Genomic DNA, 11,546 nt, shown 5'->3' with positions numbered 1-11,546 from the left:
TGAAGACAAAACTGAAGGGAAAATGCCCCAAGAACAAGCAGGAACTGAAGACACTGGTAGTAGGAGGCCTGGCAGAGCATCACCAGGGATGAAACCCAGCATCTGGTGATGTCTATGTGTTCCAGACTTCAGGCTGTAATTGACTGCAATATTGAACCTTCATTAAATGTAACCATATTGCTACACTTTAGAGGCTCCTCTCTTCTTTTTTTATACATGACGCTACTTGTATATCAAGACATCGCTTGTATATCAAGTCAAAATTTATTTTAAAAATTTGCTTGTCTTGCAAAGTGCTCTCAAACCAAGTTACTCTCAAACCAAGGTTTTACTGTATATATATATATATATCCAGTGTGCATGACTAATCTCAAGATATATATATATATATATATATGTAGCGGGGTTAAATATGCCTAAAGATACTGTTTGATATGTGAGAAGGAACTAGGCTCCCTCTAGTGGTAGCTGCATGGAATTTCCCGGGCTGTGACTTCCTTTTGGTGAGATGAAGAAACTACATCTCCCATGCTGCTTTGTAAGATTCAGGGTGCACGGCTGCACCGCACGGCACTATGGGGGAAGTTATTTAAAGGAGGAGGGGGGCTGGGCCCGGGGGGGTGCCTTTCTGCACTGGACTCTGAGGAACCAGCGAGCGAGAGTGGAGGACTGATGCTGGATATTGGGCCAAAGCCTCTTAGCCTGGAGGGACGACGTTGAACCGTCCCATCTTAAGCACGAGGCGGATTCCTGGAGGTCATACTGCTGTTTGCAGAGACCGGAAGTCATCCGCTAGAAAGACCTCGCGCGGCTGGCATATAGCCAAAGGACTGAGACCGCAGTGGAGCGCGCGAAGGAGAAACTTCTGTTGGTGAGAGGGCACATGCCCAATAACTGACTTTATCTGCCAAAGAGACAGCTTTATCTACAGATAGCGGTAGCGCAACAGGAGGTGATAAACCCTGGGGTTTATCAGCATACCCTCTCAGGAGACTCATAGACAAACAATAAAGTCTGAAAAGGAGTCGCCAGAGGCTTATCTCTCTCGCAGAAGTTGTTGCTCAGTTACACAGACACCCTGCGGTGACAACTAACAGCTCACTGTCTTTCTCTCTCTTGATCTTCATTTCCTAATTTGGATTACAAATGAGCTCTATTCAATAACCTTGCTAGCGAAGATCAAGAAGAAAGAAGAGAACTCTGGGGGAGGGACTCAGATAGGCCTACCTATCTGGTACTGTGTCTAGCCTTAATGAAGGAGGAGTGTGGGGGTATTTCTTTTATCTTTTTAAAGTTGTTTTAAGTAACCTTTTATGGGCTTGTATGGTATTGTATCTCCCTTACTCAATTTGATACATAGTAAACTAAGTTTTGATTAATTACAATCCTGTGTGCTGTTCCATTGTGTCACCCAGAAGGACTACTGTTAAAGAAGGTAACAAGGTACTGTTGCATATTGAAGTATTGTATTCCAATTTGTGTATCCATTTGATAGTCCAGTCCTATTCTGGGTCAGTTGTGCCTGAGGAGGGATTGAGCCAATTTGATTGGGTTGTTAGGCAGGGAGTAGACCCAATAATATAATCAGCAGCTCCTGCGGGGGTGGTGCTACATATATATATATATATATATATATATATCTTGAGATTGGTCATGCACACTGTAGCTATGACTAAGCACTGATAAAAGTGTGAAACGTGTCAGCTGTTTTTGTTCCTGTACCTCTGCATGGTGTATGAATTTTATCCACTTCAATAAATGTGAATTGCATTGGAGTGCGGTCGTCCAGACATCTTTTGTTTCCACGTGGCTTTTAGCACTTTTGCATTTGGGAATCAATCCCCAAACCAACTGCCAACATTAAACCCATCCCACGTCTGTACGGGCATGTGTGCTAGCTTTCTCATTTTGTCAGTAATCTCAATTACTTTCGCATGATCATCAATCCTCAGACAGCAATTACTCACGTTGAACTTTCCACACACCCCTCCCTCTGCAGCTAGCAAGGCAAGCATATTCTGGTAAATACCGGTACGTACCTTGGTACCTTGCTTAGCTAGTAAGTTAAAAGCATTTACAGACTTATTAGTAATAATTTCTAATACAGCTTGTAGCCTGATAATTTGGCTAAGCATATAGATAGGGGTATGGCAACCATATGATCCATCCTCCGCCCCAGGTGGCGGGCCATATTACTGGACAATACTTTTAGAGGGCCATTCATTGTCATTCCAACTCCCTACTGAACAGCTAAACAGGCCAAGCAAGGTCAGCAGGATAGCGTCCTGGGTCTTTTTTCCCCATGTTCCCCATCGACACACCTCCATTGGGGGCAATAGTTCCAGTCCTTGTTATGGCAACTTGCTCCCAACCACCCTGAACAGATGTATTTGTCGTTTGCCAGGTACTCTCGTTCCCAACCTAATCCTCTGCATCCTCTCCTGGACAAGCCATTGAGATTAATGGCAGAGAACCAAAACCAAGCTTGCTGCTGAATTGGGGTTGGTTATCAGAGTACAGTTTATCAGCTTGCCTGTGGAGCCAAGGCTCCGAACGGCTAACCACATTTTGGTGGGTGCATAGGTGGGGTCATAAGAGGTTACCTGGTTCCCTGCAGTGCACATTGAATAGGTCAGTGTTTCCCATGTCCGGTCCTCAGGGCATACTAACAGGCCAGGCTTGCAAGAAAACTGGAACACATCACAGGTGATATCATTTGCTGCTCAGTGATTGCAGTATTCTAGTCTGCATCTCCCCAAGGTATAACTTAAAATCTGGCCTGTTAGTGTGCCCTGAGGACTGGAGTTGAGAAACACTGGAATAGGGGGTTTCATTATGCATGCAGATGCCAGTTACCATTCCTTCACATTTGTAATACGAATGCCACAGCAACATTTTGGTGGTTATGGGGCCTACCTTAGTAGTTTTGATACACAGGTCAAATGATGTGTCCTCCCCCCTTACAGGTATTTCCAGTATTATTACTTTGTCTATCAGTACAATTATTAAAGCATTTCTAACAAACATCATATATGGCAAATATTCCCAGCTTCGGCTGTGCGTTGACCAGTCAGCTTCCAGGTGTGACTGGAGCAAAGCTAGCAGATATCAGATGTCCTATTCTTCCGCCGTGCGTTGACTCAACAGCTTCCAGGTATGTGTTGGGAGCAGGGCTGCAGTCCAACTATCTTCTGCTGTGTGCAGGCCTGACAGCTTCCAGGTGTGTGTCAGGTGCAGGGCTGGAGTTCTTCCCTCTAATTCCTCTGGTCAGTTTTAGCTTTAAAGGGCCCTGAGGGTCTACTGTACTCAGCCAGGAGTCTGTGTGGTCAGCAGTTCGCTTTACCCTGGAGTGGTATAACAAACTTATGGGGAGTTTTTCCTGGACCCAATTCCCTATGTCCTGTATTTTCTCCCCTAACTTCTGTAACAGTTCATGGTTCACCAACCCCCCCTATCTGGTATAAGTCTCCCTTGATGTCTTTTATGATGGGTGGGGGCCTACCATATAGTACTTCAAAAGGGGACAATTTTGTCCTCTTTGTTGGAGTACTTTAAATTCTCAGCAGAGCAATGGGCAGCATTAAGGTCCACTTCATTTGGATCTCCTGGCAGAGTTTGGCCAGTTGCGATTTTAGGGTGCGATATATATCCTTTCCACTTTTCCAGAGCTTTGAGGTTGATACGCTGTATGTAGTTTAGTGATTTCCTTTGTAATCCATCAGTGCCTGTATCTGGTGTGGGATCCGGACTTAGGTTTCCTGATCTAGCGATAACTTGTCAGCTTCGGTCACCAAGAGGGCTGTGGCTGCGTTAGCCCACAGGCAAGGTGGCCAACCCTGTGTTACAGTCTCCAGTTGTTTTGAGAGGTACGCCACAGGGCATTGCCATGATCCCAGGTTCTGTGTTAGGACTCCCAGTGCTATTGTTCCTCGCTTCTTCCCATACAGTTTTTATGGGTGAATTTGAATCGCATTCGGACCAAAATGGTCTGCAATGGAATCAGATCGCATGGGTGTTTATACCTATGCAATCTGATTCCTGCACCGTTTTACAGTTTGCACTGTGATCTGCGAACCAACCTGGAGGTGTCATTAACTTTACATTGACATCTGCGGGTTTTACCGCCCCCCCCCCTCCCCCCAAACTGCTAATGTAAACAAGCCTTTACTGTCCTGGTAGAATACCTGGTTTGAGGTTAAGGGGTCACATCAAAGGACCCCAAGGGCCACAGGTTGAGCACCCCTGAGGTAGCCACTTATGCAGCTGAGGCTTGTGCCATAAAGACCATCATATATTACATTTGTAGAGTCACAGATAGTGTTTTCCATAAATGAGGCCTGGTCTGCACTAAAGAAAACCGTAGTTGAATCTCAGCAGCAAGAGATACTGCTCCGAAAGTGTTGGAGTTGGGCCAGTTTTCCTTTGATATTAATCCGGAGATATTCATTACCATTTACCACTGAATGAAAGCCCAATTTGTCCTGAAAAAAAAAAAGCTATAATCTACCTGGGTACACTAAGTTGTTGCGATATGAACAGTTTTAGTAATACATGTCAAAGTTACAAAACTGTGTTTAGGCATTAGGATTTGTTTTACCCTTGTCATGAAGGAGTTAAGCTCTAATGTCTTGTATGTAATACATAGAAACATAGCATACTGTAGAAACATAAGGTCGGAGGTTAGCATAGAGGGAGTCCTGCAGAATTTCTTGGGAAGTAAATGAATGGCTCTGCCCACAGGTGTCTCCTCTCAGGTGCTATGGATAGGAGGACACCTTCAGAATGAACACTCCTTCAATGACAGCCTGCTGCTACGTTAGTGTATGCCAGTCTGGCTGAGAGAGAAGCACTTCTGGTCTTTAGAAAGCAAGTCAGAGTGGAAGTAGATCGTCCACTCCAATGCAGGAAGTACAACACCCTTGGACCATGTCCGCTACACTACCCAGAAAGTCGATCAACCAACTCACTCCCTGTGCATTGAGTCCATTACTAGAAAAGGCCTGCCACTGGGAACAACATGCCTAGTTGTCCAGTCAAGCAAAGACAGGGGTGCCCAGCCTATGCAAAGCCTATTTGGGAGAGAGGAGGGGACAGTCTACTGACTACTAACCCATACCTCCCAACATTTTAAGATGCCAATGAGGGACACTATGTAGGCATAGGACACCCCCCTCCCTTAAAAGATAATTGTACAAAAAATTGATTGGTTAAACCCACAAGTGCTTTATTACAACTACTGTTCCTTTTTATTGGCTTTTAGAATTTACATAAGCAGCCATTTAGAAATTGGATGAAAGTTTTAGCACTGGTAAACACTTTTTGAGAGATAAATAGTGAATTTTATGTGCAACTATATAGATCAGACCAAAATGAAGGACAAATGAGGAGGACAGAGGCACTTTGTTCTGAATGAGGGACAGTCCCTTTAAATCAGGGACAGTTGGAAGCGATGCTATCCAAAGTGGGGTTGGGGGCCGCCACTAGCGTCACTTCACCTATGGGGATGGATGCTCCTCCTCCATTGGAGCGACTCCGCAGGAAAGTTTTTAGGGAGTAGAGGGGACCCTTTAGAGTATCTTTAGCCATCCTGCCAGGCCCACTGTGTCTGCATAGTGTGGGGATGAATAGCCAGGGGGCCCCTGCAGCCTTGAACAAAGCAACAAAGCCTCAGAATCTAATTTTCTCCCTGTTAGGCCAGAGGAAACACAATGCATTGGTCTTCTATCATTGTGGCTATTTCCTGTTTTAGGTGGGAGTAAGCAACCTCCTATGCTGTTCTGGAAGATGACTTGGGAAAATTATTTCTATATTCAGTTTTTCTCCTGTAATCATAAGAGAAACATAGCACAAATTGCTGCAGGAAGTAAACCACCGGATAAAGTTAGCCAACTACTGCTCATCTCGTAATTCCTGCCAACCATGGAAAGCAGAATGGCCGTCTAGAAAAAGCTAGACTGTTGCTAAAATCATGCCTTCTCCCAGCAGTTTGTGATCTGTTTGTCAACTGATTCTTGAGTAGTTGAGTGGACAAATAATATTTAGTGCAACAAAGATCTGTGCTGTAAAGTTTTCCCTGTAGGTATCCCAAAGTAGGCCTTGTAATTTAATTTTTCAATATACATAGTTCATGTTGCCCATAACAGCTAGTCAAGTTCTTCTATTAATTCTGTGCTGCGATAGAAACATGGAAAATCTGGCTCTTATTGGAGACAACAACTTTTTGTTCATAGTACTTTTGAATATGAGGTCTTCTATGTCCACAGCTTGGAAGGCTGCAGCTGTTATCTTAGGTGATATCTGTGACAGCTGTATTTCTAAAGCCCCACATGCTGAAGCAATCATGTGGACATGCTCATAAGGCACATGTTGCTACTATGATTACGGTAAATTATAATGTAGACCTAATATTGCTTTTTAGCATTGACTATGTTTAGTAAGGGGCAATACAAGAATCAGATATGTCTTTTTTACAAAGTGTATGCTTATGTAGGCAAACCACAAAGATTTCTTGTTTGAGAGGCAAGCTGGAATAAAGCAGCATTCCTCCCATGTGTTACTTTACTTTAACCTAGAAAACATTCTAATGTCATGAGAAAGATGTAAATAAGATTAAAACTGAACAGAGGTGTGCAGTTTTATGTACTTAATTGCCGAGACTGGGTTAAAATAGTAGTTTAGTAGAAAAAAATTGTACTTTATACTACAAGTCTGGCTTGTTTTTAGCACTGGGTCAGTTTTACTTTCATGTGCAGACACTGGGAAGTCACATACCGTATTTTCCAGCGTATAAGATGACTTTTGAACCTCAAAAAAATCCCCCAAAAATGGGGGGGGGGTCGTCTTATACGTCGAGTATAAAAATCCCAATGGTAATTAGGTAAGTGTAATCTATGAAAGCCCTGGCTGTCTGTGCCCTATTCAGCAGCAAGGTACCGTAAGTACCATAAATGTAGTCTCTTATAAATCTCCAAGGTATTGCAAGTAAAAGAATTACCGGTAGATGTATAATCTTCTCAAGGCACTGGCTGTGTGGAAATCCTGTACTGGTATACCGTATGTGCCATAGCTTCTCTACGTAGTATACCTGTCACGTACCTGATCCGAAGCCGGAGTGTAGAGAGGGCTCCCCTTGCGGCTAGGTGCAGAACACCCCTGGAGGTGAGACAGGGAGTGCTGTGCCTGAAGTAGCACGGGTTGCCGGCTGGGATGGCCAGATGGTGGCTGAGGCCAATGGGTGATAGGTCCAAGGCGGATCTGGAACACTTGAAAGGCCAGGCAGGTGTGCTGCAGGAACAAGGTGAGTTGGATAGCCCACAGGAGACTGGTAAAGCGGAGTCAATAGCCAAGCCGGGTCAGACACTGGAGAAAACAGGGAAAATCCAGGGACAAGCCAAAGGGTCAAAAGCCAGAGGTATCAAGAAGAGTCGGTGGTCAAGCAATCCGGGTCGGCAACAGGAAATCCAAGATAAAGGCAAAACAAGGCACAAGGGATACAGGGAGCTGAAGATCATCCAGCAACTAGTGCCTGTCATTGCTGAGTTTAAATGGGCCGTTTAGCGCCAATCGCGGTCACGTCCCGCGTCCGTGTGTGCGCATTGGCGCACGCACGTTCTTAGTTGATCTTGCCCGGAGTTGGCCGCGCATGTGTATTCGCGCCAATGCGCAAATTCGCTGATTAGCCAAACTGTTGGAGTTTACCTGACAATACCGCGCTGAGCCAATCACAGTGATCTATGTATTCTATTATTGAATGCAAAGCCTGCTCGGATTGGCGGAGTCAGAGAGGCGGAATTATGTTACTCTCTCCGACTCCGCCAATCCGAGCAGGCTTTGCATTCAATAATAGAATACATCGCTCACTGTGATTGGCTCAGAGCAGTATACTGTTTGTAGCCATAGCTATGGTGCATACGTTATACCAGTACAGGATTCCCACACAGCCAGCGCCTTGAGAAGATTATACATCTACCAGTAATACTTACTTACAATACTGTTATTGGTAAGATTACCATCCTACTAGTTTTTGCACTTCTACTTCATTTATGCTCTGCACCTGTTGGGGTTTTTTTTTTTTTTCTTCCCCTTTGCTTCTGCTGGGTTACTTGCTGGTTTTCATTTATGCTGCACTTGGCACAGGTATTTTCCACTTACTTTCTTTTGTCCTCTCACCTGCTTTTATCACATATAACACCAATATCTGAACGAGACTTGAAGAAATATGAACACATACATATTTAAATTTTATTCCCCTGACTAGATTACTTGGTCACTGATGTGATGAAATCACTGGTTCCTCCATTTCTTCTGTGGGATTTTTTGTCTTCCTCTCTCCTCCCCCCCCCCCCCACTTTTTGGACCATCTGGCGTTTACCCGCCTCAGCCCCGGATCAGGCGTATACCCACACAGTGCACCCAGCGACGGAAGATGATGCAATTTTTTTCTGCGACTTTTTGTGTTTTTAATATGTAAGTATCAGAATCTCAGATTTTTCAAAACTTTTGAGGGACTTTATTGGTGTGTTTCCTTATCCTTATGTGATTTGTTGAATTCAAACTAGTCCTTATTTACAGAAAATGTACACCAAGCTCCTGAAGAGTGGATGATAATCCCACGAAACGCGTAGAGCCATTATATATGAAATATGAAGATTTATCAGGATATGGATTATGTATTACCTATGAAAGAGCCCTTGAGCCACTGGATGTATCCCTGCTATGTATTTGATGATATATATATAAGCCGTTTGTATGATATTTTTATCTATTATTATATATCTATTTATGATGGTTATATGCCTAGCAATACAATTCCTTTATTATCTTTTATATGTCCATACCTGGATTGTCTGTATTTGTACTATGAATATGTAGATTTTATTTATTTTATTTACGGACTATTGCTGCAGGATTTATTTTTACCGTGCAGCAAAAAATAAATGAATATATTGTAACAGCAACCTACCTCATTTAAAGTCCCGCTATCCCCATGCCCCCTTTTTGTACACAATATTAGGGATGGAGATGGTTGCTGTGATGCTTCAGATCATTTCCTATTTATTCTTTACTTACTTACAATACCTTGGAGATTTGTAAGAGAATACATTTACGGTACTTATGGTACCTTGCTGATGAATAGGGAACAGACAGCCAGCGCTTTCATAAATTACACTTACTTAATTACCTTCGGGATTTTTATGCTCGGCGGCGTATATGGTATATGGCAGTGATGGCGAACCTTGGCACCCCAGATGTTTTGAAACTACATTTCCCATAATGCTTGTGCACTCTGCAGTGAAGGTGAGCATCATGGGAAATGTAGTTCCAAAACATCTGGGGTGCCAAGGTTCGCCATTACTGGTATATGGTGTTGCCTTGCTTTGCTTCGGAAGGGGGTAGTCTTATATGGCGAGTATAGCCCAAAACCTATGTTTTAACTTGAAAAGTAGGGGGGGTCATCTTATACGCCAGAAAATACGGTATTATGGGCTTGAAAGGTCAATGAACACTGGCAAACCATGTGTTTTCTAAAAGCAGGGGGTAGGCCCTACAGAAAAGGAAAAATCATCTTTCAACGACCCCCCCCCCCCTCTCCTTCCTACTTCACACACACACACACAAATAAAAGATAATTAAAGTGGTTGTAAAGTCATACATTAAAATCAACATTCTTCTTTTTAATTTTGGGTTCTTATATTGACAGCGTTTTTTTTTTGTTTTTTTTTCTCATAAAGTGTCTAAATACCTTTTCCATGTAGCCTGATATAGCAGTCATCATGTGATTGATTTCTTCTGCTCCCTCTCTCCAACTGCAATACTGATATGGGAGGGGCTGCTAAGTCTTCTGCTGAGAGGACTGCATAAACTTTGACCTTGTGTCTGATTGGCAGTGTGCCAAAATAGGAGGAGATTCTGCACTCAAGATCCAGCTTGTATAGAAGTTAAAGCAGATAACCCCATCAATTGCAAGCAGCATTTGAGGCATTGGAGATGCATCATTTCACAGGCAGGAGAGATCAGAGTGACTATCAGAAATCATTACAGAGCCCGCACTTCATGCTTATCTCTACTAACAGGGGAGGGGGAGGGGAAGAGAGGGGAGGGGAAAGGGGGTTGTGCTTTCACATTCATCATTATCAACAGAGCCAGTGGAAGACAGCACACAGATATAACCCCACAGCTGATGGGGAGGAGCTGAGCAGGAGGATCACAATGATCCCCTCAATGACCAGGAAACGTCACGGGTATGTAACCAGCAACCACTACTTTACTCCCCCTACTTATTTTCAACCTGTCATTTCACCATAGCTCCCAACTGTCCCTGATTTGGAGGGACTGTCCCTGATTTGGAACAAAGTCCCTCTGTCCCTCTTACCTCCTCATTTGTCCCTCATTTTGGTCTGATCTATATAGTTGTATATAAAATGCACTATTTATTTTTCAGAAAATGTTTCCCAGTGCTTTTAAACTATTCATCCAAATTCTAAATTGCTGCATTTGTGACTTTCCAAAGCCAATATTAAGGAATAGTAGTGGTAAAAAAAGGCACTTGTATGTTTAACTCATTTTTTTAAATATAATTCTCCTTTAAGGGGGTGTGTCTTATGCCTACATATTTTTGATAAAAGGTGTCCCTCATTCCCATCTAAAAAAGTTGTGAGGTATGCTTTTCACACATAAATACACATTTACATACAGGCATGGCACACATACATACACGCATGCACGTAAATGCATACATGCATAGATACACATGCACATACACAAATGTGTACATATATATATACGCATACATACACGCATAAATGCATGTATACATATACGCATGGGCATGTGCACATAAATACACGCATGGACATGCGCGCACACACACACATACATACACACATGGACATATATGCATACATACATACATACACGCATGGACATACACACATGGACATATATACACACATGGACATGCACACACATACATGCATACAAACATGCATTAATAGATACACAAATATGTAATATGCATACATGACACATTCACATAAGCATATATATAAATGCACACATAAAAACATGCATGGACATACACACATGCACATATATGCATACATACACACATAGAAACATAGATACACATGCATATACACACTTGTACACATATACGCATGCAGGCATGCACATACACACACACACAAATGCACGTATACATACACACATGTATATATTTATACAAACATGCATTCATAGGTACACACATGCACATATATATCATATATATATATATATATATATATATATATATATATATATATATATATATATGAAATAAAGAAAGGAGGGGTCACTATTGTACATGGAAGAAAGGAAGGAAGGAAAGATCACTATGACACATGGAAGTCTGTAAGAATCACTATGGTACATAGAAGGCAAGGCAGGAAGGATCAGTAAGACACATGGAAGGCAGGAAGGATCACTGTGGCACATGGAAGGCAAGGCAGGAAGATTCAGTATGACACAAGGAAGAAAGGAAGGATCGCTATGGCATATGAAAGACA

This window comes from Pelophylax lessonae, assembly GCF_965119305.1.
Source record: "Pelophylax lessonae genome assembly, chromosome: 3".
Classification (NCBI taxonomy): domain Eukaryota; kingdom Metazoa; phylum Chordata; class Amphibia; order Anura; family Ranidae; genus Pelophylax; species Pelophylax lessonae.
This window is presented reverse-complemented; position numbering follows the sequence as displayed.